Raw genomic sequence first — 7,280 nt, 5'->3', positions numbered from 1 at the left:
AAAAGTCAGGTGGGTAGCCAAAGAGCCTCTGTGAAATCAACGTTATGTGTAAATTAGACCTCAAGTACCTGCTGTTCCTCAGGTATCTTGAGAAACCTAAATTTAGTCCTTCATGAATGCCAAACAAAAATCAGAATTTCATCTTAAGGCAAGGGGAAACATGGAAGGGTATTAAGCAGGGTAGAACTGTGAGCACGTTTACTTTTCAGAAAGCAGTTTTGAAAGCAGTGTGGAAAACAGATTTGAGGGGTGGCAAACAGAGGCAGAGGTACGGAGAAGAGAATGCATTCTGTCTGGAGATGCTGAGCTTGAGGTAATGGTGGACATTTGAATGGTTAAGATGTTAAGACCACAGTAAGACATCAGATTCAGTACTTCAAATACAGTTTCCAAGGTATATTCTGTTCTTAGCATACTCTCAGTCCAATTTCCTACAACTGCTATGATTATATGTGTGTGGTTGTTAATTCACATTATAGTCTAAGAAGTTTTAACATAAAGAATGTCATTTTAGCCTTTTTCCATAATCCTACAAGGCAGAGAGGACTATTCTCCCCATTTTGCAGCGAGGAATTATATAATACCTCTGAGGCTGTACATGATTTATTTGCCTAAGATCACAGAGGAATGAGGTGCAGTGGCATGCTCTCAGCTCACTGCAACCTCTGTCTCTTGGGTTCAAGTGATTCTCCTGCCTCAGCCTCCTGAGTAGCTGGGATTACAGGTGTGAGCCACCATGTCTGACCACAAACCTAGCTTTTCTGATTCAAGATAGTGTTTGCTCCATAATAGTGTACTATATACACTTGTAGTATAACCCATCAGTGTCTGTTTTGCTCCCAGCACTATGTTAGTAAAAACTTTTTTAAAATTAGAAGATCAGGTCAGGCCCTTGCCTCTGAGAAACAGCAGTATTGGCCAGGCACCATGGCTGAAACCTGTAATCCCAGTAGTTTGGGAGGCTGAGGCCAGTGGATCACCTAAGACAAGAGTTTGAGACCGCCTAGGCAACATGGTGAAACCCTGTCTCTACCAAAAAACACAAAAAAAACCGCCAGGAGTGGTGGCGGGTGCCTGTGGTCCCAGCTACTTGGGAGGCTGAGGTGGGAGAATCGCTTGAACCTGGGAGGCGGAGGTTGCAGTGGACTGAGATAGCACCACTGCACTCCAGCCTGGGCGAGAGAGTGAGAGAGACCCCGTCACACACACACACACACACACACAGCAGTACTGGTTTTTGACAACACTGTACACTGACAATCCGATCTGGCTTCTGGTTCTAATTCTGCCTCTAACCACTTCTGTGATTATATTTTATTAGAAAATAACAGAAACTCAGCCCGGCACAGTGGCTCATGCTTGTATTCCCAGCACTTTGGGAGGCCAAGGCGGGCCAATCACCAGAAGTCAGAGTTCAAGACCAGTCTGACCAACATGGAGAAACCCCGTCTCTACTAAAAATACAAAATTAGCTGGGCATGGTGGCATGTGCCTGTGTAATCCCAGCTACTTGGGAGGCTGAGGCAGGAGAATTGCTTGAGCCCGGGAGGCAGAGATTGCGGTGAGCCGAGATCACGCCATCATGCTCCAGCCTGGGTGACAGACTGAGACTCCGTCTAAAAAAAAAAAGAAAAAAAAGAAAAGAAAATAACAGAAACTCAACTCAAACAAATCTAAGTCAAGAGGGGGATTTATGGGCTCATGAAATCCAAGGAGGAATTTAACAATCAGGTGTCAAGAAAGGCAGAGCTGCCAGTGTGGTGGCTCACGCCTGTAATCCCAGCACTTTGGGAGGCCGAGGCGGGTGGATCACCTGAAGTCAGGAGTTCAAGACCAGCCTGGCCAACATGGAGAAACCCAGTCTCTACTAAAAACACTAAAATTAGCCAGGTATGGTGATGGGCCCCTATAATCCCAGTCACTTGGGAGCCTGAGGCAGGAGAATCACTTGAACCCATGAGGTGGAAGTTGCAGTGAGCTGAGATCACACCACTGCACTCCAACCTGGGCAACAGATCAGACTCCGTCTCAAAAAGGCAGGGCTAGCCTGGGCATGGTGGCTAACGTCTGTCATTCCAACACCTGAGGAGGCTGAGGTGGGAAGGCTGTAATTCCAGCGCTTGCCCAGGAGTTTGAGACCAGCTTGGGCAATATGATGAAACCCCATCTCTATGAAAAATACAAAACTTAGCTGGGTATGGTGGTGCGTGCCTAATGGGAGGATCCATTGAGCCTGGAAGGTTGATGCTACAGTGAGCCATGATCAAGCCACTGCACTCCAGCCTGGGTGACAGAGCCAGACCCTGTCTCAAAAACAAAAAAAACAGGCCGGGCGCGGGGGCTCAAGCCTGTAATCCCAGCACTTTGGGAGGCCGAGGCGGGCGGATCACGAGGTCAGGAGATTGAGACCATCCTGGCTAACACGGTGAAACCCCGTCTCTACTAAAAATACAAAAAGAAATTAGCCGGGCGTGGTGGCGGGCGCCTGTAGTCCCAGCTACTCGGGAGGCTGAGGCAGGAGAATGGCGTGAACCCGGGAGGCGGAGCTTGCAGTGAGCCGAGATCGCGCCACTGCACTCCAGTCTGGGCGACAGAGCGAGACTCCGTCTCAAAAAACAAACAAACAAACAAACAAACAAAAGGCGGGGCTGCAGAGATAAAACAAGGGGCCTGAACCTTGTTAGGAGTCTTTCCAAGTCTTGTATCTATTGCTTTTGGTATGGCAGTTTCACTCTCTCTCAACACTAACCAGCTTTCTCTAAAGGTAGGACATATGTCTACTATGTTTCTAAGTTTAGACTTAAAAGTTTTAACCATTGGAGAGAAACCACCCCAATCTTTCACAGTCCGAAAGTACAAAAATCTCAGGGAACCCACTCCCTGGCCCAGCAGAGGGTGGGAACCCAATCTGGGGTTACCCAGAGGAACGCATTCCACAGAGTTCTAGCAAGATCATCACAGGTGCCAATTTTCTTCGGTATGATATGAAAGATACAAACCTTAAATACGGGGGATGATATAGTTAGGTAGGATAGAAAGCCATTGTTCCAGGTAGGGGAAAGAAGCCTTGAGTTAGTGATGTAGGTAGTCTATGAATGAAAAGACAAGTCTGACTGGAGGACAAGGCTGGGTCCTTGTTCCCATAGGAAATAAGCATGAATTGCTAGGGTAGGAAGTGATTATAATGGACCAAAAAGCTAAACATAGAATTTGTTTTATTTGAAGCAGCCATTATAGGTTTCTTGTATAGATTCAACTATGACTTCTGAAATCTCACTTTATAACAAAGAAATCTTGAATCACTTCCTAGAATACTCCTTCCTTGTCTTAACTGAACTTAGGTTAGGGTGGTAGCAGTGGGAATGAAGAATGGGTGAGGGAATTCAGAGAAGGAAAGCTAAAAAGACAACACGTGGTCTAATCTGGAACCTAGAAGGATAGCACTCTCAAAGACTATTTGACACAAGCATCTTGAAAGCAGGAGCTATATCTTATTAACATTGCATCTCCAAGAACCTAGCACAGTCAGCAAATATCACATTAATAAACTGAGTGACTCTCATAAAATGAGAAAATTAAGAAGATGACCTCTAAGCCCCTTCCAGCTCCACAAATCTTTGAGTCTGTTTCTCATCTTGATCTTAAAAGTCATGAAAGTCCTCGAATATCTACACACAAAAATGATAGGTTGTTAAAAAGGTTAAGATGGGTAGTGTTTGGTGGCTCACGCCTATAATCCCACCACTTTGGGAGGCAGAGGCCGGTGGATGGCTTGAGCTCAGAAGTTGGAGACCAGCCTGGGCAACATGGTGAAACCCTGTCTCTAAATAAACAAACAAACAAACAAAACAAAAAATATGCAAAAGGGCTGTAAATTGTAGTATACTTACAAAAATGGGTATTCAAAAATATATTAAACACATTTTATAATGATTTTCACCAAGGACTAAAGTTTATTAAAAGTTTACATTCTTCAGAAAATTTAATTAACTAGAATATTCCATTTTCTTTTTTTGCAGGGTGGCCGGGGGAGCTTTCTGGTAAGCACCGTAAAGTCTGATGGGCAAATTCTAAAAGAGTTGTAACACTTAGAATATTCCATTCTGATTGAGAATTTTCTCCAGTATATTCATTATTATAAACATCAAAATATTAGGGGCAAATCAACACCTACTAAGATGTCTAAATGGTGAATGTGCAGATGTGACTGGAGATTTCAAGACCTGAACTTAAAAAAAAAAATCTTTTGAACCAGTAAGACATCTATATTTCCAATCATTGTTGGGGCGAAAAAAGGCATCAATCAGATTTTTTTTTTCACTGTTATAATAACTTTAATTTACCTTGCATTTTACAGAAGTCTATGAACGATTTTAAAAAAGCACTTCCTTACCCCATATCACGTTTCTCTGATAGTTGCTAAGTAGGCAATGAGTATGTCAACAGCTTGAGCATCAGCATCTTGCAAGGATTGCAGACCAACCAACTACTCACCAAACAACTTGGCAGCTTTTTTATCTTGTTTTTAATACAATGGTATATCCACTGTAATGGCAAACCTGTCCAGCCACATCTCCACAACACGCTTTGCAAAATCAGTGATTAGCAAATTAGTTAGCTTTGGCACGGAGCTGTGCTCACTTGCCAGTGACAGCCTGGAAGCCAGTTTTGATACTGGCAACAGAACATCTAGAATGACAAGTTTCACGCTGTGGGAAATAGAGTCGCCTGTCTTTCTGCAGGATTGCGTCTGGTGATTGGCATGTGTGACAAGTGACATATTCCTTGATATATCTTCTCAAGACATTTTATCTATTTCTGTTGGAATCTTTTTTTGATTACAAGTTGGTTATTACTATCTATAGAATCACTTGTACCCAATTCAGCCAATGAAAATGCAAGGAGATGTTTGGGCCGATGATGTAATAGTTAACAGATATCTGTAAAGTTGACAAAAGAAGTTTTCTTGGTTCCTACTCGGACGACCTGTGGAGGTTTCATGACAGATTTCCTTTTTTCCCTGGCAGCCATATCTAGATTCTTTTCCCTCAGGATGTTGAACACTCGATTCAGTAGCTCCTCATATGTGTAGTCTCTTTCTGAGCCTGCCCAAGCAGGGCCTGATTACTGAATGACACACCATCATCTTTTTTGCTGTCTTCATCTTCCAGAGCCTCACCTTTCTCTAGTATTTCATCCTTATCTGGGAACTTGACCTTCTTCTTTTTCTTCTTTTTATTGCCAAACATAATGTCAAGGTCATCCTCTGGTTCAGCTGATTCTTGAACACTACTTTCAATCTGAAGATCCTTTACACCTTCAGCTTCATCAATATCAAATATCTTTTCAGTTTTTTTCTTCTTTTTCTTTTGATTAAAGAAGTTCAAGTCATCTAGATCATCAGAAGCATATTTTTTCCTACTGTCCTCTTCATCAGCTCCAAGTCTTTGTCCTCAGTTGGCTCTGGCTCCACTTCTTTCATTTCTGAAGGCTGAGTTTCCTCTGTTTGGGTATCCCCTTCCTCATCTAACATAAAAGGCTTCTTCTTCTTTTTCTTCTTACTCTTAGTAGGATCAAAAATCATGTCGTCCCCAGACATGGCTGCAGTTTGAGTGAGCTCAGCATGGACCGGAAGTCAGATGGGTCAGCTGGAGTGCAATGGAGTGATCTCGGCTCACCGAAACCTCCGTCTCCCAGGTTCAAGCCATTCTCCTGCCGCAGTCTCGAGTAGCTGAGATTACAGGCATACAGCACCACATCCGGCTAATTTTGTATTTTTAGTAGAGACGGGGGCTTCTCCATGTTGGTCAGGCTGCTCTCGAACTCCTGACCTCAGGTGATCCGCCTGCCTTGGCCTCCCAAAGTGCTGGAATTACAGGTGTGAGTCACCATGCCCGGCCCAGTCAGATTTTAAGAACAAGAAAAATAGGACTGAGAAGAGAATTGTTAACAAAGAAAGAGGAAAAACGTCTTAGGGAGTAATTTTCTTAAAAAATATTACAGAGTTTTGGTAAAGGAAAACAGTATAAATGGTCTCTATGGTAAGGAAGAATTCCACGGTCAGCTCAGCCTATGTGGGCTAGAAATAAAGCAGGTGATGGGCCCATTTATTATCATTCATTTATTTTGTTCTATTTTTGCTTTTTGCCTGGGATACTTTTAGACCATTTCTGTGTAAGGTACTTTCCCTTAGAATTTTACCTTGGGAGAAGGTGATTCAAACGTTGAGGCATAAAAACCTTAGAAGATAGAAAACTCATTATCCATTAATGATAAAATTTTATTAATATACATCACACATTTTATTTACATTTGTGCTATCACAGAGATTGAGAATTCAGAGGAAATCCTATTTTTGAGAAATATAATAAAACTAATCAAAGATGCAGGATAAAATCATTAGGTGTATATATAAAGAATTTAATTAACATAGGTTTAATTTTTCAAAAATAACTTATTCATAATGAATATTTATTGATGCCCATAATGTACTATTACTGATATCGACATATCACAAATATTCTAGTAACAGCCGAGTGCTATGGCTTGAACCTATAATCCCAGCTACTTGGGAGGGTGAGGCAGGATTGCTTAAGGCCAGGAGTTCAAGACCAGCCTGGGCAACATAGTGAGACCTGTTCCCTAAAAAAATAAAAATAAAACAATTCTATAATGGGCTGGGCACGGTGGCTCATGCCTGTAATCCCACCACTTTGGAAGGCCAAGGTGGGTGGATCATGAGGCCAGGAGATCGAGACCATCCTGGCCAACATAGTGAAACCCCGTTTCTACTAAAAATACAAAAATTAGCTGGGCATGGTGGCACAAGCCTGTAATCCCAGCTACTTGGGAAGCTGAGGCAGGAGAATCGCTTGAACCCGGGAGGTGGAGACTGCAGTGAGCCAAGATTGTACCACTGCACTCCAACCTGGTGACAGAGTGAGACTGTCTCAAAGAAAAAAAAATCTATAATATTAACAATTTATGGCAAATAGTTTGCAATATATACATTTTATCATTTAATAATAAAAAATTAAATTAGGTTCCAGATAGGCAAAAGAAAACAAGTTAATGACAATAAATATTCAGTTTAAAATGAATATTATAATTTTGTTAAGTAAAATAGTTGTAAACATAGATTACTTAGAATGTATATTTCTAAAGATAAAGTTCTTTGACCTCATTGTAAAAGTAGTTGAATCAGTGATTTATCTCAATCCAACATAATAAGGTACAAATTTAATTTGCCTATGGAAGGTAAAATGTCCAAGTTAGCTAAG

At 41.9% G+C, this 7,280-nt stretch overlaps 1 pseudogene; it reads right to left on the bottom strand.

Annotated features, from left to right (window-relative positions):
- Nucleotides 1-4,308: 4,308 nt before the first annotated feature.
- LOC102142664 (eukaryotic translation initiation factor 2 subunit 2 pseudogene) lies at nt 4,309-6,012 on the bottom strand (annotated as a pseudogene).
- Nucleotides 6,013-7,280: the final 1,268 nt, after the last annotated feature.

The sequence above is a fragment of the Macaca fascicularis genome, chromosome 7 (assembly GCF_037993035.2).
Source record: "Macaca fascicularis isolate 582-1 chromosome 7, T2T-MFA8v1.1".
NCBI lineage: Eukaryota > Metazoa > Chordata > Mammalia > Primates > Cercopithecidae > Macaca > Macaca fascicularis.
Note: the sequence above shows the minus strand (reverse complement) of the source record. Positions and strands in the feature narration are given on the sequence as shown.